Raw genomic sequence first — 16,178 nt, 5'->3', positions numbered from 1 at the left:
TTTGCCTGTCCACAAGAACAGCCTTAGCGAAACGCTTCTTGAAGGGAAAGATGTAACTCTGTGAGATGAACTAACTGAACACAGAGCAGTTTCTCAGAAAGCTTCTTTCCAGTTTTGAACGGAAGATATTTCCTATTTCACCATAGCCCTCTATGGGCTTCCAAATATCCCTTTGCCCATTCCACAAGAACAGCCGTGGCGAAAGGCTTCTTGAAGGGAAAGATGTAACTCTGTGAGATGAACTAACTGAACACAGAGCAGTCTCTCAGAAAGCTTCTTTCCAGTTTTGAATGGAAGATATTTCCTATTTCACCATAGCCCTCTATGGGCTCCAAATATCCCTTTGCCCATTCCACAAGAACAGCCTTGGCGAAAGGCTTCTTGAAGGGAAAGATGTAACTCTGTGAGATGAACTAACAGAACACAGAGCAGTTTCTCAGAAAGCTTCTTTCCAGTTTTGAACGGAAGATATTTCCTTTTTCAACATAGCCCTCTATGGGCTTCCAAATATCCCTTTGCCAGTTCCACAAGAACAGCCTTAGCGAAAGGCTTTCTGAAATGAAAGATGTAACTCTGTGAGATGAACTAACTGAACACAGAGCAGTTTCTCAGAAAGCTTCTTTCCAGTTTTGAACGGAAGATATTTCCTTTTTCACCATAGCCCTCTATGGGCTTCCAAATATCCCTTTCCCAGTTCCACAAGAACAGCCTTAGCGAAAGGCTTCTTGAAGGGAAAGATGTAACTCTGTGAGATGAACTAACTGAACACAGAGCAGTTTCACAGAAAGCTTCTTTCCAGTTTTGAACGGAAGATATTTCCTTTTTCACCATAGCCCTCTATGGGCTTCCAAATATCCCTTTGCCAGTTCCACAAGAACAGCCTTAGCGAAAGGCTTCTTGAGGGAAAGATATAACTCTGTGAGATGAACTAACTGAACACAGAGCAGTTTCTCAGAAAGCTTCTTTCCAGTTTTGAACGGAAGATATTTCCTTTTTCACCATAGCCCTCTATGGGCTTCCAAATATCAATTTGCCAATTCCACAAGAACAGCCTTAGCGAACGGCTTCTTGAAGGGAAAGATGTAACTCTGTGAGATGAACTAACTGAACACAGAGCAGTTTCTCAGAAAGCTTCTTTCCAGTTTTGAACGGAAGATATTTGCTTTTTCACCATAGCCCTCTATGGGCTTCCAAATATCCCTTTGCCAGTTCCACAAGAACAGCCTTAGCGAAAGGCTTCTTGAAGGGAAAGATGTAACTCTGTGAGATGAACTAACTGAACACAGAGCAGTTTCTCAGAAAGCATCTTTCCAGTTTTGAACGGAAGATATTTCCTTTTTCACCATAGCCCTCTATGGGCTTCCAAATATCCCTTTGACCATTCCACAAGAACAGCCGTGGCGAAAGGCTTCTTGAAGGGAAAGATTTAACTCTGTGAGGTGAACTAACAGAACACAGAGCAGTTTCTCAGAAAGATTCTTTCCAGTTTTGAACGGAAGATATTTCCTTTTTCACCATAGCCCTCTATGGGCTTCCATATATCCCTTTGCCAGTCCACAAGAACAGCCTTAGCGAAAGGCTTCTTGAAGGGAAAGATGTAATTCTGTGAGATGAACTAACTGAACACAGAGCAGTTTCTCAGAAAGCTTCTTTCCAGTTTTGAACGGAAGATATTTCCTTTTTCACCATAGCCCTCTATGGGCTTCCAAATATCCCTTTGCCCATTCCACAAGAACAGCCGTGGCGAAAGGCTTCTTGAAGGGAAAGATGTAACTCTGTGAGATGAACTAACAGAACACAGAGCAGTTTCTCAGAAAGCTTCTTTCCAGTTTTGAACGGAAGATATTTCCTTTTACACCATAGCCCTCTACGGGCTTCCAAATATCCCTTTGCCAATTCCACAAGAACAGCCTTAGCGAACGGCTTCTTGAAGGGAAAGATGTAACTCTGTGAGATGAACTAACTGAACACAGAGCAGTTTCTCAGAAAGCTTCTTTCAAGTTTTGAACGGAAGATATTTCCTTTTTCACCATAGCCCTCTATGGGCTTCCAAATATCCCTTTGCCAGTTCCACAAGAACAGCCTTAGCGAAAGGCTTCTTGAAGGGAAAGATGTAACTCTGTGAGATGAACTAACTGAACACAGAGCAGTTTCTCAGAAAGCTTCTTTCCAGTTTTGAACGGAAGGTATTTCCTATTTCACCATAGCCCTCTATGGGCTTCCAAATATCCCTTTGCCCATTCCACAAGAACAGCCGTGGCGAAAGGCTTCTTGAAGGGAAGGGAAAGATGTAACTCTGTGAGATGAACTAACTGAACACAGAGCAGTTTCTCAGAAAGCTTCTTTCCAGTTTTGAACGGAAGATATTTCCTTTTTCACCATAGCCCTCTAGGGGTTCCAAATATCCCTTTGCCCATTCCACAAGAACAGCCTTAGCGAACAGCTTCTTGAAGGGAAAGATGTAACTCTGTGAGATGAACTAACTGAACACAGAGCAGTTTCTCAGAAAGCTTCTTTCCAGTTTTGAACGGAAGATATTTGCTTTTTCACCATAGCCCTCTATGGGCTTCCAAATATCCCTTTGCCAGTTCCACAAGAACAGCCTTAGCGAAAGGCTTCTTGAAGGGAACGATGTAACTCTGTGAGATGAACTAACTGAACACAGAGCAGTTTCTCAGAAAGCTTCTTTCCAGTTTTGAACGGAAGATATTTCCTTTTTCACCATAGCCCTCTATGGGCTTCCAAATATCCCTTTGCCAGTTCCACAAGAACAGCTTTAGCGAAAGGCTTCTTGAACGGAAAGTTGTAACTCTGTGAGATGAACTAACAGAACACAGAGGAGTTTCTCATAAAGCTTCTTTCCAGTTTTGAAAGGAAGATATTTCCTTTTTCACCATAGACCTCTTTGGGCTTCCAAATATCCCTTTGCCAATTCCACAAGAACAGCCTTAGCGAAAGGCTTCTTGAAGGGAAAGATGTAACTCTGTGAGATGAATTCAGAGAACACAGAGCAGTTTCTCAGAAAGCTTCTTTCCAGTTTTGAACGGAAGATATTTCCTTTTTCACCATAGCCCTCTATGGGCTTCCAAATATCCCTTTGCCAGTTCCACAAGAACAGCCTTAGCGAAAGGCGTCTTGAAGGGAAAGATGTAACTCTGTGCGATGAACTAACAGAACACAGAGCAGTTTCTCAGAAAGCTTCTTTCCACTTTTGAACGGAAGATATTTCCTTTTTCACCATAGCCCTCTATGGGCTTCGAAATATCCCTTTGCCAATTCCACAAGAACAGCCGTGGGGAAAGGCTTCTTGAAGGGAAAGATGTAACTCTGTGAGATGAACTAACAGAACACAGAGCAGTTTCTCAGAAAGCTGCTTTCCAGTTTTGAACGGAAGATATTTCCTTTTTCACCATAGCACTCTATGGGCTTCCAAATATCCCTTTGCCAATTCCACAAGAACAGCCTTAGCGAAAGGCTTCTTGAAGGGAAAGATGTACCTCTGTGAGATGAATTCAGAGAACACAGAGCAGTATCTCAGAAAGCTTCTTTCCAGTTTTGAACGGAAGATATTTGCTTTTTCACCATAGCCCTCTATGGGCTTCCAAATATCCCTTTGCCAGTTCCACAAGAACAGCCTTAGCGAAAGGCTTCTTGAAGGGAAAGATGTAACTCTGTGAGATGAATTCAGAGAACACAGAGCAGTTTCTCAGAAAGCTTCTTTCCAGTTTTGAACGGAAGATATTTCCTTTTTCACCATAGCCCTCTTTGGGCTTCCAAATATCCCTTTGCCTGTTCCACAAGAACAGCTTTAGCGAAAGGCTTCTTGAACGGAAAGATGTAACTCTGTGAGATGAATTAACAGAACACAGAACAGTTTCTCAGAAAGCTTCTTTCCAGTTTTGAAAGGAAGATACTTCCTTTTTCACCATAGCCCTCTATGGGCTTCCAAATATCCCTTTGCCAGTTCCACAAGAACAGCCTTAGCGAAAGGCTTCTTGAAGGGAAAGATGTAACTCTGTGAGATGAACTAACTGAACACAGAGCAGTTTCTCAGAAAGCTTCTTTCCAGTTTTGAACGGAAGATATTTCCTTTTTCACCATAGCCCTCTATGGGCTTCCAAATATCACTTTGCCCATTCCACAAGAACAGCCTTAGCGAAAGGCTTCTTGAAGGGAAAGATGTAACTCTGTGAGATGAATTCAGAGAACAAAGAGCAGTTTCTCAGAAAGCTTCTTTCCAGTTTTGAACGGAAGATATTTCCTTTTTCACCATAGCTCTCTATGGGCTTCCAAATATCCCTTTGCCAATTCCACAAGAACAGCCTTAGCGAACGGCTTCTTGAAGGGAAAGATGTAACTCTGTGAGATGAATTCAGAGAACACAGAACAGTTTCTCAGAAAGCTTCTTTCCAGTTTTGAACGGAAGATATTTCCTTTTTCACCGTAGCCCTCTAAGGGCTTCCAATATCCCTTTGCCAATTCCACAAGAACAGCTTTTGCGAAAGGCTTCTTGAACGGAAAGATGTAACTCTGTGAGATGAATTAACAGAACACAGAGCAGTTTCTCAGAAAGCTTCTTTCCAGTTTTGAAAGGAAGATATTTCCTTTTTCACCATAGCCCTCTATGGGCTTCCAAATATCCCTTTGCCAGTCCCACAAGAACAGCCTTTGCGAAAGGCTTCTTTAAGGGAAAGATGTAACTCTGTGAGATGAACTAACTGAACACAGAGCAGTTTCTCAGAAAGCTTCTTTCCAGTTTTGAACGGAAGATATTTCCTTTTTCACCGTAGCCCTCTATGGGCTTCCAAATATCCCTTTGCCAATTCCACAAGAACAGCCTTAGAGAAAGGCTTCTTGAAAGGAAAGATGTAACTCTGTGAGATGAACTAACTGAACACAGAGCAGTTTCTCAGAAAGCTTCTTTCCAGTTTTGAACGGAAGATATTTCCTTTTTCACCATAGCCCTCTATGGGCTTCCAAATATCCCTTTGCCAATTCCACAAGAACAGCCGTGGCGAAAGGCTTCTTGAAGGGAAAGATGTAACTCTTTGAGATGAATTCAGAGAACACAGAGCAGTTTCTCAGAAAGCTTCTTTCCAGTTTTGAACGGAAGATATTTCCTTTTTCACCATAGCCCTCTATGGGCTTCCAAATATCCCTTTGCCAGTTCCACAAGAACAGCCTTAGCGAAAGGCTTCTTGAAGGGAAAGATGTAACTCTGTGAGATGAACTAACAGAACACAGAGGAGTTTCTCAGAAAGCTTCTTTCCAGTTTTGAACGGAAGATATTTCCTTTTTCACCATAGCCCTCTATGGGCTTCGAAATATCCCTTTGCCAATTCCACAAGAACAGCCGTGGGAAAGGCTTCTTGAAGGGAAAGATGTAACTCTGTGAGATGAACTAACAGAACACAGAGCAGTTTCTCAGAAAGCTGCTTTCCAGTTTTGAACGGAAGATATTTCCTTTTTCACCATAGCCCTCTATGGGCTTCCAAATATCCCTTTGCCAATTCCACAAGAACAGCCTTAGCGAAAGGCTTCTTGAAGGGAAAGATGTACCTCTGTGAGATGAATTCAGAGAACACAGACCAGTATCTCAGAAAGCTTCTTTCCAGTTTTGAACGGAAGATATTTGCTTTTTCACCATAGCCCTCTATGGGCTTCCAAATATCCCTTTGCCAGTTCCACAAGAACAGCCTTAGCGAAAGGCTCCTTGAAGGGAAAGATGTAACTCTGTGAGATGAATTCAGAGAACACAGAGCAGTTTCTCAGAAAGCTTCTTTACAGTTTTGAACGGAAGATATTTCCTTTTTCACCATAGCCCTCTATGGGCTTCCAAATATCCCTTTGCCAATTCCACAAGAACAGCCTTAGCGAAAGGCTTCTTGAAGGGAAAGAAGTAACACTGTGAGAGGAACTAACAGAACACAGAGCAGTTTCTCAGAAAGCTTCTTTCCAGTTTTGAACGGAAGATATTTCCTTTTTCACCATAGCCCTCTTTGGGCTTCCAAATATCCCTTTGCCAGTTCCACAAGAACAGCTTTAGCGAAAGGCTTCTTGAACGGAAAGATGTAACTCTGTGAGATGAATTAACAGAACACAGAACAGTTTCTCAGAAAGCTTCTTTCCAGTTTTGAAAGGAAGATACTTCCTTTTTCACCATAGCCCTCTATGGGCTTCCAAATATCCCTTTGCCAGTTCCACAAGAACAGCCTTAGCGAAAGGCTTCTTGAAGGGAAAGATGTAACTCTGTGAGATGAACTAACTGAACACAGAGCAGTTTCTCAGAAAGCTTCTTTCCAGTTTTGAACGGAAGATATTTCCTTTTTCACCATAGCCCTCTATGGGCTTCCAAATATCACTTTGCCCATTCCACAAGAACAGCCTTAGCGAAAGGCTTCTTGAAGGGAAAGATGTAACTCTGTGAGATGAATTCAGAGAACAAAGAGCAGTTTCTCAGAAAGCTTCTTTCCAGTTTTGAACGGAAGATATTTCCTTTTTCACCATAGCTCTCTATGGGCTTCCAAATATCCCTTTGCCAATTCCACAAGAACAGCCTTAGCGAACGGCTTCTTGAAGGGAAAGATGTAACTCTGTGAGATGAATTCAGAGAACACAGAGCAGTTTCTCAGAAAGCTTCTTTCCAGTTTTGAACGGAAGATATTTCCTTTTTCACCGTAGCCCTCTAAGGGCTTCCAATATCCCTTTGCCAATTCCACAAGAACAGCTTTAGCGAAAGGCTTCTTGAACGGAAAGATGTAACTCTGTGTGATGAATTAACAGAACACAGAGCAGTTTCTCAGAAAGCTTCTTTCCAGTTTTGAAAGGAAGACATTTCGTTTTTCACCATAGCCCTCTATGGGCTTCCAAATATCCCTTTGCCAGTCCCACAAGAACAGCCTTAGCGAAAGGCTTCTTGAAGGGAAAGATGTAACTCTGTGAGATGAACTAACTGAACACATAGCAGTTTCTCAGAAAGCTTCTTTCCAGTTTTGAACGGAAGATATTTCCTTTTTCACCGTAGCCCTCTATGGGCTTCCAAATATCCCTTTGCCAATTCCACAAGAACAGCCTTAGTGAAAGGCTTCTTGAAAGGAAAGATGTAACTCTGTGAGATGAACTAACTGAACACAGAGCAGTTTCTCAGAAAGCTTCTTTCCAGTTTTGAACGGAAGATATTTCCTTTTTCACCATAGCCCTCTATGGGCTTCGAAATATCCCTTTGCCAATTCCACAAGAACAGCCGTGGCGAAAGGCTTCTTGAAGGGAAAGATGTAACTCTGTGAGATGAACTAACAGAACACAGAGCAGTTTCTCAGAAAGCTTCTTTCCAGTTTTGAACGGAAGATATTTCCTTTTTCACCATAGCCCTCTATGGGCTTCCAAATATCCCTTTGCCAATTCCACAAGAACAGCCTTAGCGAAAGGCTTCTTGAAGGGAAAGATGGAACTCTGTGAGATGAATTTAGAGAACACAGAGCAGTTTCTCAGAAAGCTTCTTTCCAGTTTTGAACGGAAGATATTTCCTTTTTCACCATAGCCCTCCATGGGCTTCCAAATATCCCTTTGCCAGTTCCACAAGAACAGCCATAGCGAAAGGCTTCTTGAAGGGAAAGATGTAACTCTGTGAGATGAACTAACAGAACACAGAGCAGTTTCTCAGAAATCTTCTTTCCAGTTTTGAACGGAAGATATTTCCTTTTTCACCATAGCCATCTATGGGCTTCCAAATATCCCTTTGCCAGTTCCACAAGAACAGCTTTAGCGAAAGGCTTCTTGAACGGAAAGATGTAACTCTGTGAGATGAATTAACAGAACACAGAGCAGTTTCTCAGAAAGCTTCTTTCCAGTTTTGAAAGGAAGATATTTCCTTTTCACCATAGCCCTCTATCGGCTTCCAAATATCCCTTTGCCAATTCCACAAGAACAGCCTTAGCGAAAGGCTTCTTGAAGGGAAAGATGTAACTCTGTGAGATGAATTCAGAGAACACAGAGTAGTTTCTCAGAAAGCTTCTTTCCAGTTTTGAACGGAAGATATTTCCTTTTTCACCATAGCCCTCTATGGGCTTCCAAATATCCCTTTGCCAGTCCCACAAGAACAGCCTTAGCGAAAGGCTTCTTGAAGGGAAAGATGTAACTCTGTGAGATGAACTAACTGAACACAGAGCAGTTTCTCAGAAAGCTTCTTTCCAGTTTTGAACGGAAGATATTTCCTTTTTCACCATAGCCCTCTATGGGTTTCCAAATATCCCTTTGCCAATTCCACAAGAACAGCCGTGGCGAAAGGCTTCTTGAAGGGAAAGATGTAACTCTGTGAGATGAACTAACAGAACACAGAGCAGTTTCTCAGAAAGCTTCTTTCCAGTTTTGAACGGAAGATATTTCCTTTTTCACCATAGCCCTCTATGGGCTTCCAAATATCCCTTTGCCAATTCCACAAGAACAGCCTTAGCGAACGGCTTCTTGAAGGGAAAGATGTAACTCTGTGAGATGAATTCAGAGAACACAGAACAGTTTCTCAGAAAGCTTCTTTCCAGTTTTGAACGGAAGATATTCCCTTTTTCACCGTAGCCCTCTAAGGGCTTCCAATATCCCTTTGCCAATTCCACAAGAACAGCTTTTGCGAAAGGCTTCTTGAACGGAAAGATGTAACTCTGTGAGATGAATTAACAGAACACAGAGCAGTTTCTCAGAAAGCTTCTTTCCAGTTTTGAAAGGAAGATATTTCCTTTTTCACCATAGCCCTCTATGGGCTTCCAAATATCCCTTTGCCAGTCCCACAAGAACAGCCTTTGCGAAAGGCTTCTTTAAGGGAAAGATGTAACTCTGTGAGATGAACTAACTGAACACAGAGCAGTTTCTCAGAAAGCTTCTTTCCAGTTTTGAACGGAAGATATTTCCTTTTTCACCGTAGCCCTCTATGGGCTTCCAAATATCCCTTTGCCAATTCCACAAGAACAGCCTTAGAGAAAGGCTTCTTGAAAGGAAAGATGTAACTCTGTGAGATGAACTAACTGAACACAGAGCAGTTTCTCAGAAAGCTTCTTTCCAGTTTTGAACGGAAGATATTTCCTTTTTCACCATAGCCCTCTATGGGCTTCCAAATATCCCTTTGCCAATTCCACAAGAACAGCCGTGGCGAAAGGCTTCTTGAAGGGAAAGATGTAACTCTTTGAGATGAATTCAGAGAACACAGAGCAGTTTCTCAGAAAGCTTCTTTCCAGTTTTGAACGGAAGATATTTCCTTTTTCACCATAGCCCTCTATGGGCTTCCAAATATCCCTTTGCCAGTTCCACAAGAACAGCCTTAGCGAAAGGCTTCTTGAAGGGAAAGATGTAACTCTGTGAGATGAACTAACAGAACACAGAGGAGTTTCTCAGAAAGCTTCTTTCCAGTTTTGAACGGAAGATATTTCCTTTTTCACCATAGCCCTCTATGGGCTTCGAAATATCCCTTTGCCAATTCCACAAGAACAGCCGTGGGAAAGGCTTCTTGAAGGGAAAGATGTAACTCTGTGAGATGAACTAACAGAACACAGAGCAGTTTCTCAGAAAGCTGCTTTCCAGTTTTGAACGGAAGATATTTCCTTTTTCACCATAGCCCTCTATGGGCTTCCAAATATCCCTTTGCCAATTCCACAAGAACAGCCTTAGCGAAAGGCTTCTTGAAGGGAAAGATGTACCTCTGTGAGATGAATTCAGAGAACACAGACCAGTATCTCAGAAAGCTTCTTTCCAGTTTTGAACGGAAGATATTTGCTTTTTCACCATAGCCCTCTATGGGCTTCCAAATATCCCTTTGCCAGTTCCACAAGAACAGCCTTAGCGAAAGGCTCCTTGAAGGGAAAGATGTAACTCTGTGAGATGAATTCAGAGAACACAGAGCAGTTTCTCAGAAAGCTTCTTTACAGTTTTGAACGGAAGATATTTCCTTTTTCACCATAGCCCTCTATGGGCTTCCAAATATCCCTTTGCCAATTCCACAAGAACAGCCTTAGCGAAAGGCTTCTTGAAGGGAAAGAAGTAACACTGTGAGAGGAACTAACAGAACACAGAGCAGTTTCTCAGAAAGCTTCTTTCCAGTTTTGAACGGAAGATATTTCCTTTTTCACCATAGCCCTCTTTGGGCTTCCAAATATCCCTTTGCCAGTTCCACAAGAACAGCTTTAGCGAAAGGCTTCTTGAACGGAAAGATGTAACTCTGTGAGATGAATTAACAGAACACAGAACAGTTTCTCAGAAAGCTTCTTTCCAGTTTTGAAAGGAAGATACTTCCTTTTTCACCATAGCCCTCTATGGGCTTCCAAATATCCCTTTGCCAGTTCCACAAGAACAGCCTTAGCGAAAGGCTTCTTGAAGGGAAAGATGTAACTCTGTGAGATGAACTAACTGAACACAGAGCAGTTTCTCAGAAAGCTTCTTTCCAGTTTTGAACGGAAGATATTTCCTTTTTCACCATAGCCCTCTATGGGCTTCCAAATATCACTTTGCCCATTCCACAAGAACAGCCTTAGCGAAAGGCTTCTTGAAGGGAAAGATGTAACTCTGTGAGATGAATTCAGAGAACAAAGAGCAGTTTCTCAGAAAGCTTCTTTCCAGTTTTGAACGGAAGATATTTCCTTTTTCACCATAGCTCTCTATGGGCTTCCAAATATCCCTTTGCCAATTCCACAAGAACAGCCTTAGCGAACGGCTTCTTGAAGGGAAAGATGTAACTCTGTGAGATGAATTCAGAGAACACAGAGCAGTTTCTCAGAAAGCTTCTTTCCAGTTTTGAACGGAAGATATTTCCTTTTTCACCGTAGCCCTCTAAGGGCTTCCAATATCCCTTTGCCAATTCCACAAGAACAGCTTTAGCGAAAGGCTTATTGAACGGAAAGATGTAACTCTGTGTGATGAATTAACAGAACACAGAGCAGTTTCTCAGAAAGCTTCTTTCCAGTTTTGAAAGGAAGATATTTCGTTTTTCACCATAGCCCTCTATGGGCTTCCAAATATCCCTTTGCCAGTCCCACAAGAACAGCCTTAGCGAAAGGCTTCTTGAAGGGAAAGATGTAACTCTGTGAGATGAACTAACTGAACACATAGCAGTTTCTCAGAAAGCTTCTTTCCAGTTTTGAACGGAAGATATTTCCTTTTTCACCGTAGCCCTCTATGGGCTTCCAAATATCCCTTTGCCAATTCCACAAGAACAGCCTTAGTGAAAGGCTTCTTGAAAGGAAAGATGTAACTCTGTGAGATGAACTAACTGAACACAGAGCAGTTTCTCAGAAAGCTTCTTTCCAGTTTTGAACGGAAGATATTTCCTTTTTCACCATAGCCCTCTATGGGCTTCGAAATATCCCTTTGCCAATTCCACAAGAACAGCCGTGGCGAAAGGCTTCTTGAAGGGAAAGATGTAACTCTGTGAGATGAACTAACAGAACACAGAGCAGTTTCTCAGAAAGCTTCTTTCCAGTTTTGAACGGAAGATATTTCCTTTTTCACCATAGCCCTCTATGGGCTTCCAAATATCCCTTTGCCAATTCCACAAGAACAGCCTTAGCGAAAGGCTTCTTGAAGGGAAAGATGGAACTCTGTGAGATGAATTTAGAGAACACAGAGCAGTTTCTCAGAAAGCTTCTTTCCAGTTTTGAACGGAAGATATTTCCTTTTTCACCATAGCCCTCCATGGGCTTCCAAATATCCCTTTGCCAGTTCCACAAGAACAGCCATAGCGAAAGGCTTCTTGAAGGGAAAGATGTAACTCTGTGAGATGAACTAACAGAACACAGAGCAGTTTCTCAGAAATCTTCTTTCCAGTTTTGAACGGAAGATATTTCCTTTTTCACCATAGCCATCTATGGGCTTCCAAATATCCCTTTGCCAGTTCCACAAGAACAGCTTTAGCGAAAGGCTTCTTGAACGGAAAGATGTAACTCTGTGAGATGAATTAACAGAACACAGAGCAGTTTCTCAGAAAGCTTCTTTCCAGTTTTGAAAGGAAGATATTTCCTTTTCACCATAGCCCTCTATCGGCTTCCAAATATCCCTTTGCCAATTCCACAAGAACAGCCTTAGCGAAAGGCTTCTTGAAGGGAGAGATGTAACTCTGTGAGATGAATTCAGAGAACACAGAGTAGTTTCTCAGAAAGCTTCTTTCCAGTTTTGAACGGAAGATATTTCCTTTTTCACCATAGCCCTCTATGGGCTTCCAAATATCCCTTTGCCAGTCCCACAAGAACAGCCTTAGCGAAAGGCTTCTTGAAGGGAAAGATGTAACTCTGTGAGATGAACTAACTGAACACAGAGCAGTTTCTCAGAAAGCTTCTTTCCAGTTTTGAACGGAAGATATTTCCTTTTTCACCATAGCCCTCTATGGGTTTCCAAATATCCCTTTGCCAATTCCACAAGAACAGCCGTGGCGAAAGGCTTCTTGAAGGGAAAGATGTAACTCTGTGAGATGAACTAACAGAACACAGAGCAGTTTCTCAGAAAGCTTCTTTCCAGTTTTGAACGGAAGATATTTCCTTTTTCACCATAGCCCTCTATGGGCTTCCAAATATCCCTTTGCCAATTCCACAAGAACAGCCTTAGCGAAAGGCTTCTTGATGGGAAAGATGTAACTCTGTGAGATGAACTAACTGAACACAGAGCAGTTTCTCAGAAAGCTTCTTTCCAGTTTTGAACGGAAGATATATCCTTTGTCACCATAGCCCTCTATGGGCTTCCAAATATCCCTATGCCAATTCCACAAGAACAGCCGTGGCGAAAGGCTTCTTGAAGGGAAAGATGTAACTCTGTGAGATGAACTAACAGAACACAGAGCAGTTTCTCAGAAAGCTTCTTTCCAGTTTTGAACGGAAGATATTTCCTCTTTCACCATAGCCCTCTATGGGCCTCCAAATATCCCTTTGCCAGTTACACAAGAACAGCTTTAGCGAAAGGCTTCTTGAACGGAAAGATGTAACTCTGTGAGATGAATTAACAGAACACAGAACAGTTTCTCAGAAAGCTTCTTTCCAGTTTTGAAAGGAAGATATTTCCTTTTTCACCATAGCCCTCTATGTGCTTCCAAATATCCCTTTGCCAGTTCCACAAGAACAGCCTTAGCGAAAGGCTTCTTGAAGGGAAAGATGTAACTCTGTGAGATGAACTAACTGAACACAGAGCAGTTTCTCAGAAAGCTTCTTTCCAGTTTTGAACGGAAGATATTTCCTTTTTCACCATAGCCCTCTATGGGCTTCAAAATATCCCTTTGCCCATTCCACAAGAACAGCCGTGGCGAAAGGCTTCTTGAAGGGCAAGATGTAACTCTGTGAGATGAACTAACAGAACACAGAGCAGTTTCTCAGAAATCTTCTTTCCAGTTTTGAACGGAAGATATTTCCTTTTTCACCATAGACCTCTATGGGCTTCCAAATATCCCTTTGCCAATTCCACAAGAACAGCCTTAGCGAAAGGCTTCTTGAAGGGAAAGATGGAACTCTGTGAGATGAATTTAGAGAACACAGAGCAGTTTCTCAGAAAGCTTCTTTCCAGTTTTGAACGGAAGATATTTCCTTTTTCACCATAGCCCTCCATGGGCTTCCAAATATCCCTTTGCCAGTTCCACAAGAACAGCCATAGCGAAAGGCTTCTTGAAGGGAAAGATGTAACTCTGTGAGATGAACTTACAGAACACAGAGCAGTTTCTCAGAAAGCTTCTTTCCAGTTTTGAACGGAAGATATTTCCTTTTTCACCATAGACCTCTATGGGCTTCCAAATATCCCTTTGCCAGTTCCACAAGAACAGCTTTAGCGAAAGGCTTCTTGAACGGAAAGATGTAACTCTGTGAGATGAATTAACAGAACACAGAGCAGTTTCTCAGAAAGCTTCTTTTCAGTTTTGAAAGGAAGATATTTCCTTTTTCACCATAGCCCTCTATGGGCTTCCAAATATCCCTTTGCCAATTCCACAAGAGTAGCCTTAGCGAAAGAATTCTTGAAGGGAAAGATGTAACTCTGTGAGATGAATTCAGAGAACACAGAGCAGTTTCTCAGAAAGCTTCTTTCCAGTTTTGAACGGAAGACATTTCCTTTTTCACCATAGGCCTCTATGGGCTTCCAAATATCCCTTTGCCAGTCCCACAAGAACAGCCTTAGCGAAAGGCGTCTTGAAGGGAAAGATGTAACTCTGTGAGATGAAGTAACTGAACACAGAGCAGTTTCTCAGAAAGCTTCTTTCCAGTTTTGAACGGAAGATATTTCCTTTTTCACCATAGCCCTCTATGGGCTTCCAAATATCCCTTTGCCAATTCCACAAGAACAGCCGTGCCGAAAGGCTTCTTGAAGGGAAAGATGTAACTCTGTGAGATGAACTAACAGAACACAGAGCAGTTTCTCAGAAAGCTGCTTTCCAGTTTTGAACGGAAGATATTTCCTTTTTCACCATAGCCCTCTTTGGGCTTCCAAGTATCCCTTTGCCAGTTCCACAAGAACAGCTTTAGCGAAAGGCTTCTTGAACGGAAAGATGTAAATCTGTGAGATGAATTAACGGAACACAGAACAGTTTCTCAGAAAGCTTCTTTCCAGTTTTGAAAGGAAGATACTTCCTTTTTCACCATAGCCCTCTATGGGCTTCCAAATATCCCTTTGCCAGTTCCACAAGAACAGCCTTAGCGAAAGGCTTCTTGAAGGGAAAGATGTAACTCTGTGAGATGAACTAACTGAACACAGAGCAGTTTCTCAGAAAGCTTCTTTCCAGTTTTGAACGGAAGATATTTCCTTTTTCACCATAGCCCTCTATGGGCTTCCAAATATCACTTTGCCCATTCCACAAGAACAGCCTTAGCGAAAGGCTTCTTGAAGGGAAAGATGTAACTCTGTGAGATGTATTCAGAGAACAAAGAGCAGTTTCTCAGAAAGCTTCTTTCCAGTTTTGAACGGAAGATATTTCCTTTTTCACCATAGCTCTCTATGGGCTTCCAAATATCCCTTTGCCAATTCCACAAGAACAGCCTTAGCGAACGGCTTCTTGAAGGGAAAGATGTAACTCTGTGAGATGAATTCAGAGAACACAGAGCAGTTTCTCAGAAAGCTTCTTTCCAGTTTTGAACGGAAGATATTTCCTTTTTCACCGTAGCCCTCTAAGGGCTTCCAATATCCCTTTGCCAATTCCACAAGAACAGCTTTAGCGAAAGGCTTCTTGAACGGAAAGATGTAACTCTGTGAGATGAATTAACAGAACACAGAGCAGTTTCTCAGAAAGCTTCTTTCCAGTTTTGAAAGGAAGATATTTCCTTTTTCACCATAGCCCTCTATGGGCTTCCAAATATCCCTTTGCCAGTCCCACAAGAACAGCTTTAGCGAAAGGCTTCTTGAAAGGAAAGATGTAACTCTGTGAGATGAACTAACTGAACACAGAGCAGTTTCTCAGAAAGCTTCTTTCCAGTTTTGAAAGGAAGATATTTCCTTTTTCACCATAGCCCTCTATCGGCTTCCAAATATCCCTTTGCCAATTCCACAAGAACAGCCTTAGCGAAAGGCTTCTTGAAGGGAAAGATGTAACTCTGTGAGATGAATTCAGAGAACACAGAGTAGTTTCTCAGAAAGCTTCTTTCAAGTTTTGAACGGAAGATATTTCCTTTTTCACCATAGCCCTCTATGGGCTTCCAAATATCCCTTTGCCAGTCCCACAAGAACAGCCTTAGCGAAAGGCTTCTTGAAGGGAAAGATGTAACTCTGTGAGATGAAGTAACTGAACACAGAGCAGTTTCTCAGAAAGCTTCTTTTCAGTTTTGAACGGAAGATATTTCCTTTTTCACCATAGCCCTCTATGGGTTTCCAAATATCCCTTTGCCAATTCCACAAGAACAGCCGTGGCGAAAGGCTTCTTGAAGGGAAAGATGTAACTCTGTGAGATGAACTAACAGAACACAGAGCAGTTTCTCAGAAAGCTTCTTTCCAGTTTTGAACGGAAGATATTTCCTTTTTCACCATTGCCCTCTATGGGCTTCCAAATATCCCTTTGCCAATTCCACAAGAACAGCCTTAGCGAAAGGCTTCTTGATGGGAAAGATGTAACTCTGTGAGATGAACTAACTGAACACAGAGCAGTTTCTCAGAAAGCTTCTTTCCAGTTTTGAACGGAAGATATATCCTTTGTCACCATAGCCCTCTATGGGCTTCCAAATATCCCTATGCCAATTCCACAAGAA

Source organism: Chlorocebus sabaeus, chromosome 1 (assembly GCF_047675955.1).
Source record: "Chlorocebus sabaeus isolate Y175 chromosome 1, mChlSab1.0.hap1, whole genome shotgun sequence".
NCBI classification, from domain to species: Eukaryota; Metazoa; Chordata; class Mammalia; order Primates; family Cercopithecidae; genus Chlorocebus; species Chlorocebus sabaeus.
This window is presented reverse-complemented; position numbering follows the sequence as displayed.